This window comes from Taudactylus pleione, unplaced genomic scaffold (genome assembly GCF_031769625.1).
Source record: "Taudactylus pleione unplaced genomic scaffold, aTauple2 ptg000589l, whole genome shotgun sequence".
NCBI classification, from domain to species: Eukaryota; Metazoa; Chordata; class Amphibia; order Anura; family Myobatrachidae; genus Taudactylus; species Taudactylus pleione.
This window is the reverse complement of record NW_028284991.1, coordinates 600,363-625,261: the sequence shown is the minus strand read 5'-3', so window position 1 is coordinate 625,261 and position 24,899 is coordinate 600,363. Positions and strand designations below refer to the sequence as shown.

Here is a 24,899-nt window from a genome sequence, read left to right as displayed (position 1 = left end):
TCTATAGCGCTATAGTACTTCCTCATACTGTACTTATCATCTATAGCGCCATAATACTTCCTCATACTGTACTTATCATCTATAGCGCTATAGTTCTTCCTCATACTGTACTTATCATCTATAGCGCTATAGTACTTCCTCATACTGTACTTATCATCTATAGCGCTATAGTACTTCCTCATACTGTACTTATCATCTATAGCACTATAGTACTTCCTCATACTGTACTTATCATTTATAGCGCCATAGTACTTCCTCATACTGTACTTATCATCTATAGCGCTATAGTACTTCCTCATACTGTACTTATCATCTATAGCCCTATAGTACTTCCTCATACTGTACTTATCATCTATAGTGCCATAGTACTTCCTCATACTGTACTTATCATCTATAGCCCTATAGTACTTCCTCATACTGAACTTATCATCTATAGCGCTATAGTACTTCCTCATACTGTACTTATCATCTATAGCGCTACAATAATACTTCCTCATGCTGTACTTATCATCTATAGCGCTATGGTACTTCCTCATACTGTACTTATCATCTATAGCGCTATAGTACTTCCTCACACTGTACTTATCATCTTTAGTGCCATAGTACTTCCTCATACTGTACTTATAATCTGTAGCGCCATAGTACTTCCTCATACTGTACTTATCATCTATAGCGCTATATTACTTCCTCATACTGTACTTATCATCTATAGCGCCATAGTACTTCCTCATACTGTACTTATCATCTATAATGCCATAGTACTTCCTCATACTGTACTTATCATCTATAGCGCCATAATACTTCCTCATACTGTACTTATCATCTATAGCACCATAGTACTTCATCATACTGTACTTATCATCTATAGCCCTATAGTACTTCCTCATACTGTACTTATCATCTATAGCGCTATAGTACTTCCTCATACTGTACTTATCCTCTATAGCGCCACATAGTACTTCCTCATACTGTACTTATCATCTATAGCGCTATAGTACTTCCTCATACTGTACTTTTCATCTATAGCGCCACATAGTACTTCCTCATGCTGTACTTATCATCTATAGCGCTATAGTACTTCCTCATACTGTACTTATCATCTATAGCGCTATAGTACTTCCTCATACTGTACTTATCATCTATAGCGCTATAGTACTTCCTCATACTGTACTTATCATCTATAGCGCCATAATACTTCCTCATACTGTACTTATCATCTATAGCGCTATAGTTCTTCCTCATACTGTACTTATCATCTATAGCGCTATAGTACTTCCTCATACTGTACTTATCATCTATAGCGCTATAGTACTTCCTCATACTGTACTTATCATCTATAGCACTATAGTACTTCCTCATACTGTACTTATCATTTATAGCGCCATAGTACTTCCTCTTACTGTACTTATCATCTATAGCGCTATAGTACTTCCTCATACTGTACTTATCATCTATAGCCCTATAGTACTTCCTCATACTGTACTTATCATCTATAGTGCCATAGTACTTCCTCATACTGTACTTATCATCTATAGCCCTATAGTACTTCCTCATACTGAACTTATCATCTATAGCGCTATAGTACTTCCTCATACTGTACTTATCATCTATAGCGCTACAATAATACTTCCTCATGCTGTACTTATCATCTATAGCGCTATGGTACTTCCTCATACTGTACTTATCATCTATAGCGCTATAGTACTTCCTCACACTGTACTTATCATCTATAGCGCTGTAGTACTTCCTCATACTGTACTTATCATCTATAGCGCTATAGTACTTCCTCATACTGTACTTATCATCTATAGCGCTATAGTACTTCCTCATACTGTACTTATCATTTATAGCACCATAGTACTTCCTCATACTGTACTTATCATCTATAGTGCCATAGTACTTCCTCATACTGTACTTATCATCGATAGCACCATAGTACTTCCTCATACTGTACTTATCATCTATAGCGCCTTAGTACTTCCTCATACTGTACTTATCATCTATAGCGCCATATTACTTCCTCATACTGTACTTATAATCTGTAGCGCCATAGTACTTCCTCATACTGTACTTATCATCTATAGCGCTATTTTACTTCCTCATACTGTACTTATCATCTATAGCGCCATAGTACTTCCTCATACTGTACTTATCATCTATAACACCATAGTACTTCCTCATACTGTACTTATCATCTATAGCACCATAGTACTTCCTCATACTGTACTTTTCATCTATAGCCCTATATTACTTCCTCATACTGTACATATCATCTATAGGGCTATAGTACTTCCTCATACTGTACTTATCCTCTATAGTGCCACATAGTACTTCCTCATACTGTACTTATCATCTATAGCGCTATAGTACTTCCTCATACTGTACTTATCATCTATAGCCCTATAGTACTTCCTCATACTGAACTTATCATCTATAGCGCTATAGTACTTCCTCATACTGTACTTATCATCTATAGCGCTACAATAATACTTCCTCATGCTGTACTTATCATCTATAGCGCTATGGTACTTCCTCATACTGTACTTATCATCTATAGCGCTATAGTACTTCCTCACACTGTACTTATCATCTATAGCGCTGTAGTACTTCCTCGTACTGTACTTATCATCTATAGCGCTATAGTACTTCCTCATACTGTACTTATCATCTATAGCGCTATAGTACTTCCTCATACTGTACTTATCATTTATAGCACCATAGTACTTCCTCATACTGTACTTATCATCTATAGTGCCATAGTACTTCCTCATACTGTACTTATCATCGATAGCACCATAGTACTTCCTCATACTGTACTTATCATCTATAGCGCCTTCGTACTTCCTCATACTGTACTTATCATCTATAGCGCCATATTACTTCCTCATACTGTACTTATAATCTGTAGCGCCATAGTACTTCCTCATACTGTACTTATCATCTATAGCGCTATTTTACTTCCTCATACTGTACTTATCATCTATAGCGCCATAGTACTTCCTCATACTGTACTTATCATCTATAACACCATAGTACTTCCTCATACTGTACTTATCATCTATAGCACCATAGTACTTCCTCATACTGTACTTTTCATCTATAGCCCTATATTACTTCCTCATACTGTACATATCATCTATAGGGCTATAGTACTTCCTCATACTGTACTTATCCTCTATAGTGCCACATAGTACTTCCTCATACTGTACTTATCATCTATAGCGCTATAATACTTCCTCATACTGTACTTATCATCTATAGCGCCATATAGTACTTCCTCATACAGTGCTTATCATCTATAGCATTATAGTACTTCCTCATACTGTACTTATCATCTATAGCGCTATAGTACTTCCTCATACTGTACTTATCATCTATAGCGCTATAGTACTTCCTCATACTGTACTTATCATCTATAGCACTATAGTACTTCCTAATACTGTACTTATCATCTATAGCACTATAGTACTTCCTCATACTGTACTTATCATCTATAGCGCCATAATACTTCCTCATACTGTACTTATCATCTATAGCACTATACTACTTCCTCATACTGTACTTATCATCTATAGCGCTATAGTACTTCCTCATACTGTACTTATCATCTATAGCGCTGTAGTACTTCCTCATACTGTACTTATCATCTATAGCGCTATAGTACTTCCTCATACTGTACTTATCATCTATAGCGCTATAGTACTTCCTCATACTGTACTTATCATCTATAGCACCATAGTACTTCCTCATACTGTACTTATCATCTATAGTGCCATAGTACTTCCTCATACTGTACTTATCATCTATAGCGCTATAGTACTTCCTCATACTGTACTTATCATCTATAGCGCTATAGTACTTCCTCATACTGTACTTATCATCTATAGCACTATAGTACTTCCTCATACTGTACTTATCATTTATAGCGCCATAGTACTTCCTCTTACTGTACTTATCATCTATAGCGCTATAGTACTTCCTCATACTGTACTTATCATCTATAGCCCTATAGTACTTCCTCATACTGTACTTATCATCTATAGTGCCATAGTACTTCCTCATACTGTACTTATCATCTATAGCCCTATAGTACTTCCTCATACTGAACTTATCATCTATAGCGCTATAGTACTTCCTCATACTGTACTTATCATCTATAGCGCTACAATAATACTTCCTCATGCTGTACTTATCATCTATAGCGCTATGGTACTTCCTCATACTGTACTTATCATCTATAGCGCTATAGTACTTCCTCACACTGTACTTATCATCTATAGCGCTGTAGTACTTCCTCATACTGTACTTATCATCTATAGCGCTATAGTACTTCCTCATACTGTACTTATCATCTATAGCGCTATAGTACTTCCTCATACTGTACTTATCATTTATAGCACCATAGTACTTCCTCATACTGTACTTATCATCTATAGTGCCATAGTACTTCCTCATACTGTACTTATCATCGATAGCACCATAGTACTTCCTCATACTGTACTTATCATCTATAGCGCCTTATTACTTCCTCATACTGTACTTATCATCTATAGCGCCATATTACTTCCTCATACTGTACTTATAATCTGTAGCGCCATAGTACTTCCTCATACTGTACTTATCATCTATAGCGCTATTTTACTTCCTCATACTGTACTTATCATCTATAGCGCCATAGTACTTCCTCATACTGTACTTATCATCTATAACACCATAGTACTTCCTCATACTGTACTTATCATCTATAGCACCATAGTACTTCCTCATACTGTACTTTTCATCTATAGCGCTATATTACTTCCTCATACTGTACATATCATCTATAGGGCTATAGTACTTCCTCATACTGTACTTATCCTCTATAGTGCCACATAGTACTTCCTCATACTGTACTTATCATCTATAGCGCTATAGTACTTCCTCATACTGTACTTATCATCTATAGCGCCATATAGTACTTCCTCATACAGTGCTTATCATCTATAGCATTATAGTACTTCCTCATACTGTACTTATCATCTATAGCGCTATAGTACTTCCTCATACTGTACTTATCATCTATAGCGCTATAGTACTTCCTCATACTGTACTTATCATCTATAGCACTATAGTACTTCCTAATACTGTACTTATCATCTATAGCACTATAGTACTTCCTCATACTGTACTTATCATCTATAGCGCCATAATACTTCCTCATACTGTACTTATCATCTATAGCACTATACTACTTCCTCATACTGTACTTATCATCTATAGCGCTATAGTACTTCCTCATACTGTACTTATCATCTATAGCGCTGTAGTACTTCCTCATACTGTACTTATCATCTATAGCGCTATAGTACTTCCTCATACTGTACTTATCATCTATAGCGCTATAGTACTTCCTCATACTGTACTTATCATCTATAGCACCATAGTACTTCCTCATACTGTACTTATCATCTATAGTGCCATAGTACTTCCTCATACTGTACTTATCATCGATAGCACCATAGTACTTCCTCATACTGTACTTATCATCTATAGCGCCTTAGTACTTCCTCATAAAGTACTTATCCTCTATAGTGCCACATAGTACTTCCTCATACTGTACTTATCATCTATAGCACCATAGTACTTCCTCATACTGTACTTATCATCTATAGCGCTATAGTACTTCCTCATACTGTACTTATCATCTATAGCGCCATAGTACTTCCTCATACTGTACTTATCATCTATTGCGCTATAGTACTTCCTCATACTGTACTTATCATCTATAGCGCCATAGTACTTCCTCATACTGTACTTATCATCTGTAGCGCTATAGTACTTCCTCATACTGTACTTATCATCTATAGCGCTATAGTGCTTCCTCATACTGTACTTATCATCTATAGCGCTATAGTACTTCCTCATACTGTACTTATCATCTATAGCGCTATAGTGCTTCCTCATACTGCCCTTATTACCATTAGCATGTAACACATTGTGGCTCATGTAGAGATGGACATGCGTGTGCGTATGTCTGTATGCTGGCTTTCGTGTATCACAGACATGAAGAGGTGGAATAAGGGAGGGTAAGCAGAGTCTGCTAAAGGTGCACTCACGTAGTTGTCACGCAATTAGCCATGGAAGCACCCCCACATTCGCCTTGTAGGAGGTGTATCTCTGGCGGGTACTGTTGGGCTGTCGCAGCGACGCACAATGGTCGCCTGCTTGCACGCTGGCCTCTCCTTTTCTCCAGGTTATATCACGTCTTTAAGACCATTTGACTTTTATATATGGAAACAAGTTTATACTTTATACTGAAATTTTGTAAATGTTAAACGACGGATTTTGGGCGCCGCTGGTTCCTAATGTCGTGTTGGGCACATGGAAGTGTTTGGTATTATGATGCTGCTCTCTGGCTTGGATAATGGACTTAACGTGTGTGCGTGTGGCATTGTGTGATTGTCGCATCCACAGCTTACACGCTACGCCTGGACTGCGTCACGTAATTGTTTGTTGTTGCTCATTACAGCAGAACGGAGAAGTTACACAATTAGAGATTAGCGATATTATTAATTTTACATCAGGTTACTATCACATAGAGAGGTTCCATCAGCCATCGGTTTCACATATTGTACACAGAATCGGTATGGTTTACCGCCGGACCCATGCCCGGCGGTTGGAATCCCGACAGCGGCATCCCGGCAGGGGAGGAAATCCCGATCGTCCAAGGTAAGTGTTCACTAACTTAATTCTACCCCCTAACTCTTACCCTCCCTTAGGGGTGCCTAACCCTAAACTTCCCCCCCAGTGCCTAACCCTAATCCCCCCTCTAAGTGCCTAAACCTAACCCCCTCTTCCCCGCCACCTAAACCTAAGTCCCCCGGGGGGTGCCTAACCCTAAGTCCCCCCGGGGGTGCCTAATGCTAACCCCCCTTCCCCTAGCCTAAACCTAACCTCCCGGTGGGGGGGGCCTAACCCTAAATCCCCCCCGGGAACCCTAAACCTAACCCTCCCCCCCGCGGCTATCCACACTCGGCGCCCGGCGTCACTTCGATCAGAATGCTGGGCGAAAGTCTCCCAGCGAAGGTAAAATGACAGGAGTCTAGATTTAGACGCCTGTCATTTAACCTTCGCCGGGATTAAGCAGTCGGGAAGCCGGCTGTCGGGATTAGGTCCGCCGGCTTCCCGACTGCATACCATGGCACACGGATGTCATACATATTACTTGCACTTGCCTACAGTCACAATACACATCGGATAATGGTGATAATTGTGGGGCATCTCTTCAGCACATAATGTATTTATTTAATTTATTTTTAATTTCCTTTATCAATTTTCCTGCACGTTTCAGGCGTGTGACATCATTTCCTCGGTCGCTTGTGTTTGCCGGTCTTAGATTTATTTGTTATTGGTTGCTGCCATTAGTGTTAATATATTCAGTAGATGCTTTAAAATGTGGCTTTTGAGGATAAGAACCACAGAAGAATAACACGAATAACAGCCAGGTGTAAGATTGTATGTAGACAGAACAGGCAAAAAACGGTTCACAGGTATTTCTACAACGCTCAGCGCGTGGTTGGTCGTCTCTAACTGGCCATTAATACCGCTCACAGAGCGCGCTGCTTTGTGCAGTAATTACATCAGAGTGAAGTAATGTACTGAGCTTTGGAGAGAGATAAAGGACCACATTCAGAGCTGGTCGTTGCGGCCGCACGGTAGTAGGGGAAAGGGGCCGGATATGCAAATGAAGTGATCACAAGTTGCGGTTCTAAGATGAGATCGTTAGCTGAACGACCGAGGGTAAGAAGCGGTCGTAAGACTAAATCACGCCCCCTTCTCGATCACAACACACGTCATCTCCTGGGATATAAGGATTAATCGCAACCATCGGGAACCATCGGAACTGGTCGTAGAGCTTAAGGCTGACCATACCCTCTCTTAAGCACTACGATCAAGTCAGTGTAAAAACCTCCCATGTCACATGTGCCATGACACTACTTTGTTAATTATGCACTCCCATTAAACGCCGTTCGCATAATGTGGCATGCCTGCGTTCGGATCTCCACTCCCCCGTTTTCAAGCACCTTCCCCTGTTACCACCCACAAACGCCTCATTCTGTCACTCAAACTACCGACCTGGCTGTGTTCAAGGAGAGATAAATTTCTGATCGTAACAGCTAGTTTGCGCACGCGCATTGCGAACTTTACGCATGCGCAGTTCAGCGAACCATGCAGCCGCAACGACCGACTCTGAATGAGGTCCAAAGTACCCACCAGTCGGCTCCTGTCACGTTACAAACGCTGTGTATGAAAAATTACATTTAGGAGCTGTTTGGTTGGTACTTTATCTCTCGACTTTATCACTCTCTCAAGACTCAGTGCATCCTCAGTGTCTCTCCTTGACGGCTGGGTGACCTGTCAGGAATGTAAACCTCCCCCCCTCGTGATGTGTGAGTGCCACTGTCAATAAGTGACAAGTGACAAGTTATTTACAGCACACATTCAGGGAGCGTCCTGTCCACACAACACTGCCGGAGAGGTCTACAAACATGGGCAGTGCGCTTATACATCTCTGCTGCCTCTGTGTGACATCACAACTCCTCACATGACATCACTGGAGTTTAATACAATATACACAAAGAAAATACACTGCAGAATAAAGGGGCACCTTAGGGCGATAAGCGCTGTGACTGGCAAAACCAGTGTGTTTTAGTTGGTAACTGGGTTTCGCCCTATACATCATGATGTCATCATCGGGGAAAGCGCTGCAATTGGTGAGAGCCACTCCTGGCAGTGAGACTCACCAGACTTTGCCAGAGATAAGCACCAGGGACTCTGTATAACTAGTTTGGCGACGGAATTGTTTGTACTCTTTGTTCTTTTATTGCAAAATTTGAGTAAAAAAGAAAAATGACTGAAAAAATGGTTAATTTCTTCTACAAAGAATTTTTTCATTAAAGAATATTATGGTACATATGTTATTCAGTAATAGGAAAACCTAAGCGCTTAAAGAACACACTGATTGTTAGAACATGTACCTGCAGCGGTAAGTAACAAGAATGGGAAAAATTGCAACCCCACACAGAAAGTATATATAAAGAAATACCGCGCTGGTAGACAAAAATAAATAAGAATGTATAAATATAAAACTGGAAATTTAATAATCAAAAGAGAAAGTATAATGACATAAAATGCATGTATAAAAAAATTAATAGACAAATAAATCATACAAAAATATGGAAAATAAAAAACATATAAAGACAAAAATTTGAACAGATAAATAAATAATGATGCTGAATAGCTGAATATATCAAGCTGTGCCTTATCCCGGAGAATATAGTAGTCTATAAGTCTGTGTACAGTCTAGTGTAACAGTTTGCAAGCACTTGGCACAAGTTTGAAAAGGTACCTTGTAAATAGCAACAGTACGTCCACCGTACTAGTAAAATTGTTTCCGTCTGAGGCATCCAAATATAATGAGTAACGTGAAGCTGGTAGAGAAAAGTGACACAAAACACAGTGTCTAAATGTAGCTGTAAATGACCCCGTCGGGCACCACAGTGTTTGGTTACATGAGCATGTAGTTACTGACCAGCATGGGAGCCTCAAGCATCTCAGGATATTCCAATGCGGCAGCTCCCTGTCCGGCTTGGATAGAAAGAGAGCCGGCTGAATGGAGAGAGCTAGGCGAGATGCTGGGAAGGTTCCAGATAGGCAGAGACTGAGCGCGGCCACAGCTTGGTCAGATTCCCGCACCAGGGCGGAGGATGGCAGGAACTACAGTAGGTACAGCTTGCAAACATTGGTATAGCACAGGTCAGCGTGTGTGGGACAGTGAGCAGCAACACATTTTGTCCCTGTCCTGGGACTTTTTCAAGCTGTATGCCCACACTGAAGTCCTTCTCTTAAATAGGAAACACGGTTAATGCAATAAATCCTTAATTGGGAACCATGAACAGTGAATTGCAATTCCTAAGTAGAATCAGATTCATTAAGAAAACCATTGAGTTGATCATTATTTTATATATATATATATATATATATATATATATATTTATATATATATATATATATATATATATATATATATATATAAAAAAAATCAGTAAAGGAGAATACAAGCATAGGAACTACAATCTGAAAGGTTACATTTGAAACAGTCAGAAGATATCAATCAACATTCATTATAAATCTCTGAATAGAACCCATTCATAAATAAAATACATTAAAAAAAATTATTATATTGGACACTCTATTTAAGGGGCCTCGTGGTACACCCGATGTATTGCTTTGGGAAAGTACAACTCAGCACATAAATTGTATAATCAGTTTGCCAATTAATACAATTTTTTATAATGTGTTCTGTTTTATTTATTACTGATGTAATTGTCTTCGCTTTGTTCAGAATATAGTCACAGGTAAGACACCTTGGATGGTTGCACTGATAGCAGCCGGAAGGTCTAGCTGGAAGCCAGGTGGAACTAGCATCATGAGGCTTTGACAAAGGTTTCAACATGCTAGGTGCCAAAAATCTACCCAAGTTATGGTTCTTTTTGAACACGATTTTAGGTTGAAACTGGATCATTAAGTAACAAGGTGTAGTTTCTATTTACAATAGATCATATTTGCCTAGATTCATTGTTAAATTGTAAGAAGAATAAGAGGGAGGGGTCTATATTTGAATCAGCAGACACTGAGTTGTCATTAGCTCTAGAGATCTCTTAATTCCCATCATTAGTTGGAATGAATCTAGTGGCAATCCTTCATCTTTCTAGAGCATTCCTTCCTCTTTCTAGAGCATTCGTTTTTGCTTCATTCATGAGGGTTAAAGGATACCATCTATCTAGGAAGCTGATTTCTAATTTTTTGGCATGAAACTCAAAATCTACTTCCCTTGTACAATTCCTTATGATGCAACCCATCTGACTTTTGGGTATATTGTTTACCCAAGGACAGTGATGTCCACTACTATAGTGTAGATAGGAGCGGAAACAATCCTATTCTCCTCAGTGGAGAGAGTAACATCAAGAAAGTTTACTGAAGTGTGGCTGAAGGTGGAAGTGAAGGGTCATATTGTTAGTGTTTAGATGATCAGTGAATTTAACAATAGAGTTGTTATCCCCATCCCAAAACAAAATCAAATCATCAATGTATCTGCCATAGAAAACCAGATTCGCCCATGAACGGCCCATTCCATATATATTGATCTTCGAATGTGCCTATTTAAAGGTTCGCAAAGCTCGGGGTGAAAATCTGGTTCCCATGGCAGTACCAAAAACCTGAAGGAAATAAGTGGAATCAAATAAAAAATTGTGAGTTAATATAAATCACATTCAATCCAAAAGGAACTTACGTTGTCTCTGAGATTGCAGCATCTCTCATAAGTGTATTTTCTATGGCTAAAATGCCTCCCTCATGTAGGAAATTTGTGTATCGGGCCTATACCTCCAGTGTGAGGAAACCAAGTCCCGGACACCAGTGGACCCTCTCTAGTTTATTGAGTAGGTGTATGGTGTCTCTGATGTGCGATCTCAGAGAGACAACATAACCCTGAAGAAAATGATCAACATAAAGTGATAAATTAGATGTGAGAGAATTAATTCAGACATAATAGGGTGACTGGGGGGTGTAGTGAGGGATTTGTGAATTTTAGGTAAATAATAAAAAATAGGGGTGATAGGATAATGTGTAAATAAAACATTTAATTCCTCTCTATTGATCACTCCCTCCACCAAGGTATCAGGCAAACATTTGTGTAATTCCATTTTAAATTCCATATTTGGATCTCTAGGTAATATTTTATAATAGGTACAGTCATGAAGTTGTCTAAAGGACTCTTTTATGTAATCCAATCTGTCCAGTACGACGACCCCACCACCTTTGTCAGCTGGTCTAATAATGATTGAGTTGTCATCCTGGAGAGATTTGAAAACCTGTCTTTTGTGAAATGTGAGATTTTGTCTTCCTAGATCTTGATTGGGTTTTTTTATTACACAAGATTTGAAATTCTTTTAATGTCTTTTTGTAGAATAACTGGATCATCGGACTTTTATGATGGAGTGGAAAGAATTGTGATTTCTTTTTAAAGGGTTTCCCATTGGGTTTTAAACACTGAGTATGATTATTAATGTTAAATAAAACTGTTCCTTCCAGACTAGGGGAATCACCACTTTCCTCCTTAAGTGTTTCTAACATGGAAAGACATTCCATTCATCCATGTCAAGTATAATGGGATCATTAGATTCCCCAGTTCTGGATTGATTTTTAGAAAAGAAATATCTTTTATCTACATAGAGATCAGACGTACCAGTTTAGCTAAGAAAATAAGTTAAATAAGTTGGGATTAGAACCTGGGGCATAAGTTAAACCTTTAGACAACAAGGCAGTTTCTGAATCTTTGAGGTTTTTTTTAGAGAAATTAAATATGTCCTTTGTTTGAGGATCTTTTAATGATGCCTTGGTCTTTGCACTTCTTGTTCGTCCCATTCCCCTCTTTCCCCTACATCTCTGTATCTTTTGGATGTTGAATTTTGTAGGGGATTGTAGCAATTGTTGTGGATTGGTGTTTTCTACTCTGGATCTCTCTCCTGAAAATCCTGATATTTTTTGTTAACTATACTTAGATCTAGCTCCCATCTCAATTCTAGGTGTACCCTTAGATGAGAAAAATTTAGAATGTTTAGATTCCTCTGTTTGTACCTTAGGGGATGGAAAGTTCATAGTTGGTTTAGATTTTCTCCTATCACCCAAATAAATAGATCTCTCGTAATTTTTTCTTTCATTAAAAAAAAAATTATTTTTAAAGTACATGTTCTTTTTATGGAAAAACGATTGTTTTCTAATTGGACCGGATCTCTCATGCCTAAATAATTTACTTTTTTTTCTTTTCAATTAAATCATGTTCATAAGTTTGAATATTTAGATTTTTTTAGGGGCTATCCTCTTGTTTTTCTCTTGAACCAGATAGTTCCATCTTCTTCTGCCCCTGAGATATTTTTTTTATTATTATTATTTTCCAACTATTATTTATGATTGAAGATATTCTTACCTTTTTTAAATACTAAGAGTGTCCAATATAATATTTTTTTTATGTATTTTATTTATGTATGGGTTCTATTCAGAGATTTATAATGAATGTTGATTGATATCTTCTGACTGTTTCAAATGTAACCTTTCAGATTGTAGATCACATGCTTGTATTCTGCTTTACTGATTTTTATATATGTATATATATATATATATATATATATAATAATGATCAACTCAATGGTTTTCTTAAAGAATGTGATACTATTTAGGATTTGCAATTCACTGTTCATGGTTCCTAATAAAGGATTGATTGGATTAACCATGTTTCCCATTTAAGAGAGGGACTTTGGTGTGGGCATATAGCTTGCAAAAGTCCCAGGACTAATACAAAATGCATTGCTGCTCACTGTCCCACACACGCTGACCTGTGCTATACCAATGTTCTGGTTTTCTTATACAGCATCATTATTTATTTATTCATCTGTTCAAATTATTGCCTTTATATATGTTTTGTATTTTCCATATTTTTGCATGATTTGTCTATTAATTTTTTATACATGCATTTTATGTCATTATACTTTCTCATTTGATTATTAAATTTCCATTTTTATATTTATACATTCATATTTATTTTATGTCTACCAGCGCGGTATTTCTTTATATATACTTTCTGTGTGGGGTTGCAATTTTTCCCCTTCTTGTTACTTACCACTGCAGGTACATGTTCTAACAATCAGTGTTTTCTTTAAGCGCTTGGGTTTTCCTATTCCTTTTTTGCTTCCTTTAGCTGCTAATTGCACATCTGTTATTTACTATGATGGAATTGACCTGGTTCATTGACCTAAAAACTAAAAGAGAACATTATTTTTCTAATCTTAATAATGAAGATATTAATGATATTCCCAAACCTGATATGAACAAATGTTTCTTAGAACTAGAAACACTACTTCAATGTGAAAGTAAACACTGGTGGGATAGTATTTTTTTACAAAAATATATAGATCTTGATAGGATCCCTAAAGGCTTACATGTCTATAAAAATGTATCTATCCTAGATGATCTGGAGTTAACTGTCAAACGGGAACAAACATTAAAACATTGTTCAATATCTCTAATTAAACTTCTAATCAAATAGAGAGGAAGGTGATGAAGGTGACAAGTGAGATTGAACAGACCAAAAATAATCTTTTGAAGTTTAAAACAAATCCAGATTTCAAAAAGAGAGAAAATGAGTTGCATCAAAATATTCAAACTTATGAACATGATTTAATTGAAAATAAAAAAAGTCAATTATTTAGGGATGAGAGATCCGTTCCAATTAGAAAACAATCATTTTTCCATAAAAAGAACATGTACTTTAAAAAGAAAAGTTTTTTTAATGAAAGAAAAAATGATGAGAGATCTAGTTATTTGGGCAATAGGAGAAAATCTAAACCAACTATCTAAGCATTCTAACTTTTTCCCTTCTAAGGGTACACCTAGAATTGAGATGGGAGCTAGATCTAAGTATAGTGAACAAACAAAATCAGGATTTTCAGGAGAGAGATCCAGAGTGGAAAACACCAATCCACAACAATCACTACGATCCCCTAAAAATTTCAACTTCCAAAAGATACATAGACGTAGGGGAAAGAGGGGAATGGTATGAACAAGAAGTGCGAAGATAAATACATCATTAAAAGATCCTCAAATAAAGGGTATATTTAATATATCTAAAAAAACTGTTAAACATTCAGAAACTGCCTTGTTGTCTAAAGGTTTAAATTATGCCCCAAGTTCTAATCCCTACTTATTTAACTTATTTTCTGAGCTAAACCGGTACGTCTGATCTCTATGTAGACAAAGATATTTCTTTTCTAAAAATCAATCCAGAACTGGAGAATCTAATGATCCCATAATACTTGACATGGATGACATGGAATGTCTTTCCATGTTAGAAACACTTAAGGAGGAAAGTGGTGATTCCCCTAGTCTGGAAGGAACAGTTTTATTTAACATTAATAATCATACTCAGTGTTTAAACCCCAATGGGAAACCCTTTAAAAAGAAATCACAATTCTTTCCACTCCATCATAAAAGTCCGATGATCCAGTTATTCTACAAAAAGACATTAAAAGAATTTCAAATATTGTGTAATAAAAAGCCCCATCAAGAACTATGAAGACAAAATCTCACATTTGATGAAAGACAGACTTTGAAATCTCTCCAGGATGACAACTCCATCATTATTAGACCAGCTGACAAGGGCGGTGGGGTCGTCATACTGGACAGATTGGATTACATGAAAGAGTCCTTTAGACAACTTCATGACTGTACCTATTATAAAATATTACCTACAGATCCAAATATGGAATTTAAAATGGAATTACACAAACTTTTAACTGATACCTTGGCAGAGGGAGTGATCAATAGAGGGGAATTAAATTTTTCATTTACACATTATCCTATCACCCCTATTTTTTATTATTTACCTAAAATTCACAAATCCCTCACTACACCCCCTGGTCGCCCTATTATTTCTGGAATTAATTATCTCACATCTAATTTATCACTTTATGTTGATCACTTTTTTCAGGGTTATGTTGTCTTTCTGAGATCGAACATCAGAAACACCATACACCTACTCAATAAACTAGAGAGTGTCCACTGGTGTCCGGGGCTTGGTTTCCTCACACTGGACGTACAGACCCTATATTCAAATATCCCACATGAGAGAGGCATTTTAGCCATAGAAAATACACTTATCAGAGATGCTGTGATCTCAGGGAGACAACGTAAGTTCCTTTTGGATTCAATACAATTTATATTAACTCACAATCATTTTTTATTTGATTCCACTTATTTCCTTCAGGTTTTTGGTACTGCCATGGGAACCAGATTCACCCTGAGCTTTGCAAACCTTTGTATGGGCGCATTCGAAGATCAATATATATGGAATGGACCGTTCAGGGTGAATCTGGTTTTCTATGGCAGATACATTGATGATTTGATTTTGTTTTGGGATGGGGATCACGACTATTGTTAAATTCACTGATTATCTAAACACTAACAATATGAACCTCCAATTCACTTCACTTCCACCTTCAGCCACACTTCAGTAAACTTTCCTGATGTCACTCTCTCTGCTGAGGAGAATAGGATTGTTTCCACTCTGTTTACAAAGACGGTTAATTGCTGCTCCTACCTACACTATAGGAGTGACCATCGCCATCCTTGGGTAGACAATATATCCAAAAGTCAGATGGGTCGCATCATGAGGAATTGTACAAAGGAAGAAGATTTTGAGTTTAATGCAAAAAATTAGAAACTAGCTTCCTAGATAGAGGGTATCCTTTAACCCTCATGAATGAAGCAAAAACGCATGCTCTATAAATAGGAAGGAATTCCACTAGATCCATTCCAACTAATGATGAGAATTTAGAGATCTCTAGAACTAATGACAACTCTGTATCTGCTGATTCAAATATAGACCCCTTCCTCTTGTTCATCTTACAATTTAACAATGAATCTAGGTGAATACAATCTATTGTAAATAGAAACTACACCTTGTTACTTAATGATCCAGTTTTATCTAAATGTATCAAACCTAAACCTAAAATCGAAAAGAAAAAAAGAAAACTTTGCAATGTAGAATCAAAATGGATTTTTAAGCTTCAGACATTGGCTCCTGATGGGCTCAATGAAGCCCTAGAATTTTTTGACTAATCCTGGGATTTGGCTGGTGGTAGCCATCTGTCATCCACATGTACTGTCTGGTCAGTGGATTGCACATGGCGTCCCTCACCCATCTCCTTCATCATTTCCCCTGTACCTGCCTAGTTACCACTAAGCTCTTGTGGATATATATATATATATATATATATATGTTGATGCATTCTCACTTACTTCTTTCTTCCTCCTCCTCATATTCTATCTTCCATCAAGTCTTCTATTTTTCTGGATTTTTTTTCTCTAGTTCTAGTTATACTCCGGATCATCATGTGTATATTTCTATTACTACCCATTATGTTCAACATCAATTATGCTCTCCCTGTACTGCTCTGTTTAAACTTTTAATATGCCATTTTTTCTCAGATTAACCTATCTGTAGATTTATTACTAGCATTAACCATAATTATTATATCATTTATTTATTATTTATCAGGTGTTTATATATCTATATATATTTTTTTAGGGGCTATCCTTTTGTTTTTGTCCTGAACCAGATAGTTCCATCTTCTTCTGCCCCTGAGATATTATTATTATTATTTTATTTTCCAACAATTTTTTTTATGATTGAAGATATTCTTACTTTTTTTGAATACTAAGTGTCCAATATAATAATTATTTTTAATGTATTTTATTTATGGATGGGTTCTATTCAGAGATTTATAATGAATGTCGATTTATTTCTTCTGACTGTTTCAAATGTAACCGTTCAGATTATAGTTCATATGCTTGTCTTCTCCTTTACTGAGATTTTATATATATATATATATATATATATATATTAGGGGTGAGCGGGTTCGGATTTCTGAAATCCGAACCCCCCCGAGCCCCCCCGATCCGAGGCCGATCCGAGTCAGGCTAGACTTTTCCCGCCTGACTCGGATCTGAAATCGAGGCAAAACGTCATCATCCCGCCTTCCGAGTCTCGCGGGCTTTGGATCCTATATAAGGTACCCGCGTCGGCGCCATTTTCTCACTCGGCTGTGGACAGTGAAGAGGGAGGGTGGGAGTTAGGGCTGGCTGGGCTGTGTAGTGTAGTGTAGTGTAGTGCAGAGTAGTGTTGTGCTGTGCTGCGCTGTGCTGCTGTTGTCCACTACTTCAAAGTCCATAGGGGCTGGCTGTGTTGTGCTGTGCTGCTGTTGTTAATAGGGGCTGTGTCCACTACTTCAAAGTCAATAGGGGCTGGCTGGACTGTGTTGTGCAGTCAGTTCTCCATAGGGGCTGTGTCCACTCCAAAGTCCTGTGCAGTGTCCCAGTCCTAAAGGGGTGCTGTAGTGTTGTCCAGGGGGTGCTCTGTCCATCAGGGGTGCTCCCCCCAAGTGTTAAAAAAATAATATATTTTCTGTGTTTGTGAATTGTGTGCGCAGTAGCCGCACGTGCATCAACAAAGTAGTGCCAAGCGTGCGCCTGTGTCATAAGTAAAGGGCCGGCTGGCTTGACCGTTAAAGGGTGCTGTAACCCCCAAAGTACACTCCAGTCCAAACCAAAAAAAAAATATTTTCTGTGTTTGTGAATTGTGTGCGCAGTAGCCGCACGTGCATCAACAAAGTAGTGCCAAGCGTGCGCCTGTGTCATAAGTAAAGGGCCGGCTGGCTTGACCGTTAAAGGGTGCTGTAACCCCCAAAGTACACTCCAGTCCAAACCAAAAAAAAAAATATTTTCTGTGTTTGTGAATTGTGTGCACAGTAGCCGCACGTGCATCAACAAAGTAGTGCCAAGCGTGCGCCTGTGTCATAAGTAAAGGGCCGGCTGGCTTGACCGTTAAAGGGTGCTGTAACCCCCAAAGTACACTCCAAACCAAAAAAAAAAATATTTTCTGTGTTTGTGACTTGTGTGCACTGTGGCTGCATGTGCATCAACAAAGGAGCAGCGCCAAGCGTGCGCCTGTGTCCCATAAGTAAAGAGCCGGCTGGCTCATTTCTTAAAGGGTGGTGTAACCCACAAAGTGCACTACTCTCCAGCAAAAATAAAAAAATATTTTCTGTGTTTGTGTGCGCCTTAGCCGCACGTATATATCAATATAACATGAATGGAGGACCAAACTTTCTCCGATAAAAATAAAATAGGGAAAGATCAAGAACCACTTCCTCCTAGTGCTGAAGCTGCAGCTGGGAGTTGTTAATCATCCCAGAGTGGAAGTAGGAACATCACTACTTTTACTAAACAATTGACCCTCCAACAGTCCCTAGCGATGAGGATGAAGTACGACAGCAGTCATCCTGAAGCAAAACGTATAACTGAGGCCTTGACTGCTATGTTGGTGTTAGACGTGCGTCCGGTATCCACCATTAGTGCAGTGGGATTTAGACAATTGATGGAGGTAGTGTGTCCCCGGTTCCAAATCCCGTCTAGATTCCACCTGCATCCTCAAAGCAGCAGCGACAAGCGTGCGTCTGTCTGTTAAAGGGTGGTGACACCCTCAAAGTGTGCTACACAAACAATAAAAATATTGTTCTTTTTTTTTCGGTCTTTGTGAAATGTGTGGGCTGTAGCCGCACCTGCATCCTTAAAGCAGCAGCGACAAGCGAACGTCTGTCTGTTAAAGGGTGGTGACACCCTCAAAGTGTGCTACACAAACAATTAAAATATTGTTCTTTTTTTTTCTATCTTTGTGAATTGTGTGGGCTGTAGCTGCACTTGCATCCTCAAAGCAGCAGCGACAAGCGTGTGTCTGTCTGTTAAAGGGTGGTGACACCCTCAAAGTGTGCTACACAAACAATAAAAATATTGTTCTTTTTTTTTCTGTCTTTGTGAATTGTGTGGGCTGTAGCCACACTTGCATCCTCAAAGCAGCAGCGACAAGCGTGCGTCTGTCTGTTAAAGGGTGGTGACACCCTCAAAGTGTGCTACACAAACAATAAAAATATTGTTCTTTTTTTTTCTGTCTTTGTGAATTGTGTGGGCTGTAGCCGCACTTGCATCCTCAAAGCAGCAGCGACAAGCGTGCGTCTGTCTGTTAAAGGGTGGTGTAACCCTCAAAGTGCTCCAAAAAATAAAAAACTATTTTTTTAATGTGTTTGTGACTTGTGTGCGATGTAGCCGCACGTGCATCAACATAGTAGCAGCGCCAAGCGTGCGCCTGTGTCATAAGTGAAGGGCTGGTTTGGACATCTGGTCCGGACTCAAGGACGTGCCAACAATTTCTGATAAGTCTACTGTCACTGCATATGATACTGTCCTCAAAGCAGCAGCGACAAGCGTGCGTCTGTCTGTTAAAGGGTGGTGACACCCTCAAAGTGTGCTACACAAACAATTAAAATATTGTTCTTTTTTTTCTGTCTTTGTGAATTGTGTGGGCTGTAGCCACACTTGCATCCTCAAAGCAGCAGCGACAAGCGTGCGTCTGTCTGTTAAAGGGTGGTGTAACTCTCAAAGTGCTCCAAAAAATAAAAAACTATTTTTTTAATGTTTGTGACTTGTGTGCGATGTAGCCGCACTTGCATCCTCAAAGCAGCAGCGACAAGCATGCGTCTGTCTGTTAAAGGGTGGTGACACCCTCAAAGTGTGCTACACAAACAATAAAAATATTCTTCTTCTTTTTTCTGTCTTTGTGAATTGTGTGGGCTGTAGCCGCACTTGAATCCTCAAAGCAGCAGCGACAAGCGTGCGTCTGTCTGTTAAAGGATTACATCGGTGACAGCATCCAAGTAGGCATGTCAGACAGTCCGTACCTGTACTGGCAGGAAAAAGAAGCAATTTGGAGGTCCCTGTACAAACTGGCTCTATTTTACCTGAGTTGCCCCCCCTCCAGTGTGTACTCCGAAAGAGTGTTTAGTGCAGCCGGGAACCTTGTCAGCGAAAGGCGTAGGAGGTTGCTTCCACAAAATGTAGAGAAGATGATGTTCATAAAATGAATTATCAACTCTTCCAGGGAGACCAGCCTCCAGAACGTACAGAGGGACCTGTGGTTCCAGCAGGGACGAATTAATACTCTGTGAGGATGAGGATGTACACACTGAAGAGGGTGAGGAATCGGTGGATGAGGAGGATGAGGATGACATCTTGCGTCCGTAGAGCCAGTTTGTGCAGGGACAGATTAATTGCCAGCTTGTTTTGTGGGGGCCCAAACGAACCAATCATTTCAGCCACAGTTGTGTGGCAGACCCTGGCGCTGAAATGATTGGTTTGTTAAAGTGTGCATGTCCTGTTTATACAACATAAGGGTGGGTGGGAGGGCCCAAGGACAATTCCATCTTGCACCTCTTTTTTTTCTTTGCATTATGTACAGTTTGGGGCCTAGTTTTTCTAACTGCCATCCTGTCTGCCACTGCAGTTTCACGCCTAGATGGGTCACGTGTTTGTGCCGCCCACTCGTGTCGCTTAGCATAGTCATCCAGCTACCTCGGTGCAACCTTTTGGACATAAAAACACTATTGTGAGGTGTGAGGTGTTCAGAATAGACTGGAAATGAGTGGAAATTAAGGTTATTGAGGTTAATAATAGCATAGGAGCAGAAAAACCTACAAATTCTGTGATTTTAGCTGTTTTTATGCTTTTTAAAAAAAAATACAGATCCAAAACACAAAACCCAGAACCCAAAACATGGAAGGGTGGTTTTGGCAAAACCAATCCAGATCCAAAACACGAAGAAAGATCCAGATCCAAAACCAAAACACAAAACACGAAAAGTGGCCGGTGCACACCCCTAATATATATATATATATATATATATATATATATATATACATACAAAGTAACAACGACACTCTCAGGACTTGAAAAAATAAGACTCACGACTCCACAAGGTCTGCGTTCAACGTTTCAGTCGATTGGACTTTTATCAAGAACAGCACAATGTGAAAACAAAACATACCTTTATACCCCTAAACATCCCATAATGTGAGCGTGCAACCTGCCTCGCCGCCCGCCGGGTGAGTGATGTCACTCCAGTGGGACCGGCGCATACATGGTGGCACGGTCGCTAAGAACAGAGGACGCCACTAGAGGTGGCCGTGGCAACCCAGTTCTGAGTAGCGGTTGCTGGTGGCTAAATGATGTAGCGGAAGACATTAAAAAACGGCAATACATAAAGCACATACTATCACCAAAGGGTCTGCATAATCATAGTTAATGGGTCTATATAAAAAATGTACAGGTAATAAATATATAAACATGAATGCCCGGGCAGGTAAGTAAGTAAAATACTATGCAGTAAAGTGTGACCCAACAAATAGTGTACAAAAATACAAATGAAAACTGACAAAGAAAGAGATATGCAAATAGATATGCATGTGACCAAGAAATACTAAAGTTACAAACCGCAGGGAAAGGGAATACACATACCCAAAGGTATGGATATAAAAAGAAAAAGGGACCTAGGTACATGGTATATTGGCCCTATATAGGTGGCCCAGAATATATATAAATGTAACCAACAAAAGGTATATGGTCGTGGCACAAAAGGGACCATAATGCAAGTTAGTATAGATGTGTCCACATTGACACAACTGGACACTCACTGAGGGATAAAACAACCAATGGATACTGTGGATCTCAGATACTGCTGTGTATCATGAACACAGCGAAAAATGCATATATATGATGGTAAAATGGTGAATGGTGGGGACACAAAATGTGGGGAAAAACATGGAAGACAGGGAGATGGAAGTGTTGGCTGAAGTGCAAAGTTACAGCACCAGGTATTCCAAGGTGGTCTCCCATCAAAGTACTAACCCGGCCTCCACTGCTTAGCTTCAAAGATCAGACGGTATAAGGCGTATCCAGTGTAGAATGGCAGTAAACATGACATAAATAATCCAGAATATATGCACGGCCAATGGGCCCACTGTGCCATACACGACCAAGGGAGAAAGGGAAGGAAAGGGCAAAAACAAGACAAGACAAATGACAACAATGGCAGAAATGCTATTACCCCAGTATATGAGATGTAAAACACCCTTGCTGGACCACAGAGGGTAAAAAATACCCAGTAAGTGCTGGAGAGTAAGTGAGCTCTAATAACAAGAAAGTCTTTTTCAATAGTAACATGAAATAGATAGTTGTTCATTCAGCCCAAAAGGAGAAACTGTGTTCATCCTATAGATCCAAAAAGTCTCGAGTTGGAGAAGCTTTTTCTCTCTGTCGCCCCCTCGTTTGAATGGTGGAATATGATCGATGATCTTGTACACCAAAGTAGACAAGGAATGTCGTAGATTCTTGAAGTGACGTGCCACGGGTTGATCAACTTCCTTCCCTTCCAGGGCCTGTCTGATTGCAGTCCGATGTTGTGCCATTCGAATCCGGGCTGTACAAGTGTTTTTCCCTATGTAGACTAATCCACAAGGGCAGCGAATCATGTAGATAATATACTTGGTGGTGCAAGACAATACATGTTTAATGGGTATACGTTTCCCCGAGTGTGGATGTACAACATCTGGTCCAGTTACCAAGTATCCACAGGTGGTGCAGCCAGTGCACCGATAACATCCAGGTTTTTTAGTAAGAAAGTGGTCCGTATTGGCAGGCCCACAACTGACATCGTTGTGCACCAGCCAGTTTTTGAGATTCTTCCCACGTTTGTATCCAAGCATAATCCTAGAGTTTAAAAGAGGTTTAATGGTATGGTCTGTGTTGACAATGGGCCAAAGGCGTTTAGTGGTAGAGTTGATGTACTTGCTGGCTATGTTGTGCTGATTCACAAATATCATGGTATTTGTGTTTCTGAGTGCAGAGTCAGTTGGCTGGTTGCGCTCTTGATTTGAACACATGGCACATTCTTTCGCTCACAGAAGATCTTTGTGTCTGTAACCTCGTTCCAAAAATTTGATGATCATGTTGTCAATTTCCACAATCGCTTGTTGAAGATCGCTGGTAATTCTAATAACTCGTGGAAACTGTGAATATGGTAGGCTTCTTTTTAGAGACACAGGATGATGACTTTGTGCGTGTAGTAAAGAGTTGCCATCAGTGGGTTTGTGATAAACCGTAGTGTTAAAGCTGGTTCCTGACCAATAGATATTGATGTCCAAAAATTTACATGTTTAGCACTATGTTCAAAGGTAAACGTAATGTATTTATGCATGGAATTAATCTTCAACATGATGTCACTACACATTTCTAGGGCTGTAATCCATACATCACAATCTGTCCAAAGAAGAATTTACTGCCCTTACCAATCTCAGCAAGGATACCTCCATTGTCATTCGCCCAGCTGACAAAGGGGGAGTGGTTGTTATTCAGGATAGGGATCACTATGTCAATGAAATCTACCGCCAACTCAATGATACAGACACATATACATGTTTAATTCATGATCCAGTGTCCAAATTTAAGGACGACTTGATAGCTGCTTATTTGAAGCTCTACAGCATGGTTTCATTACTAGCGATACATTGCAATAATTAACTATAGATAAACCTGTGGCCCCCCTGCTCTACAGTTTACCCAAGATACACAAATCTCTTATCTCTCCTCCTGGCCATCCCATCATTTCCGCAAGGTATAGTTTATATAGTGAAACCTCCAAATATCTTGACCACTTCTTGCAACCTTTGATATCACAAGAACCTACATTTCTGCTCGATTCACATTCTTTGCTTGAGAAATTACTTTCTTTACAAAATCTTCCCACAAATCTGATTATGTGCACTATAGATGTTAACTCATTGTATACCAGTATTCCACACATAGAGGGCTGTGAATACATGGAATCTTTCTTGAAAACACGCATGGACTATCAGGGACCCAACATTGACTTCTTTATTTGTCTTCTCAGACAAACTTTAAAGAACAATTATTTTTTTTTGACAAGTTTTTTCTCCAAAAGAAAGGCTGTGCCATGGGGTCTCATGTAGCCCCATCCTTTGCCAACATTTACATGTTCACTGTTGAGAAGGAACTCATTTTGAACAATCCAGACTTCAATAAATGTTTAACTTTCTTTGTTCGTTATATAGACGACATTTTGGTATTGTGGGCAGGTACCGAGGAAGAGTTTGTCAATACCATGTTGAAGATTAATTCCATGCATAAATACATTACGTTTACCTTTGAACATAGTGCTAAACATGTAAATTTTTTGGACATCAATATCTATTGGTCAGGAACCAGCTTTAACACTACGGTTTATCACAAACCCACTGATGGCAACTCTTTACTACACGCACAAAGTCATCATCCTGTGTCTCTAAAAAGAAGCCTACCATATTCACAGTTTCCACGAGTTATTAGAATTACCAGCGATC

The 24,899-nt window shown here is 39.0% G+C and overlaps 1 pseudogene; it reads right to left on the bottom strand.

The window, feature by feature from the left end:
* Positions 1-22,340: 22,340 nt before the first annotated feature.
* Positions 22,341-22,458, bottom strand: LOC148481225 (5S ribosomal RNA; annotated as a pseudogene).
* Between the last annotated feature and the right edge of the window lie 2,441 nt (positions 22,459-24,899).